Source organism: Haliaeetus leucocephalus, unplaced genomic scaffold (genome assembly GCF_000737465.1).
Source record: "Haliaeetus leucocephalus isolate CR32 unplaced genomic scaffold, Haliaeetus_leucocephalus-4.0 Scaffold247, whole genome shotgun sequence".
Classification (NCBI taxonomy): Eukaryota; Metazoa; Chordata; class Aves; order Accipitriformes; family Accipitridae; genus Haliaeetus; species Haliaeetus leucocephalus.
This window is the reverse complement of record NW_010972683.1, coordinates 144,177-144,620: the sequence shown is the minus strand read 5'-3', so window position 1 is coordinate 144,620 and position 444 is coordinate 144,177. Positions and strand designations below refer to the sequence as shown.

At 78.2% G+C, this 444-nt stretch overlaps 1 protein-coding gene across 1 annotated transcript in view; it reads right to left on the bottom strand.

Moving 5' to 3' along the window:
- GRIN3A (glutamate receptor, ionotropic, N-methyl-D-aspartate 3A) overlaps positions 1–444 on the bottom strand; it is a 77,674-nt gene that overhangs the window by 74,253 nt on the left and 2,977 nt on the right. The window lies entirely within an intron of this gene.

The window sequence follows — 444 nt, the reverse complement described above, 5'->3', positions numbered from 1 at the left end:
GGCAAGGCTCCCTTTTCCAGCCCCCGCCGCCCGGCTCTCCTCCGCAGCCCTCGCTTGCACTCCCCTGCCCGGCTCCGGAGGCGAGAAAAGTTGCCGGTCGGCCGCGGCGGGCGCTGCCGGCGGGGCTGCGGGCGGTCGCTGGGCTGCGCTGCGCTCCCACCGGGAGGGACGGCGAGCGGCAGCCCCGCGCCGGCTCCTCCCCGGGCAGCCGGGACTTGTAGTCGCCGCCGCCCCCGCGGGCCGCCCGGGGGGGGGAGAAGGGGGGTTTTCGGGGGATCGCCCGCTCCCTCCGCGCCTCCTGTTTGCTCCCTCCCGCCCCGGCCCGGGGAAGCGTCCCGGGACAGCCCCGACGGAAACCTCCGCCCGGGTGTTGTCGCGGGGCTCTCGCAGCGGCGGCGAAGTGAAACCGAGACCCCGGGCTGCTCCGACCCCGCAGGGGCTGGG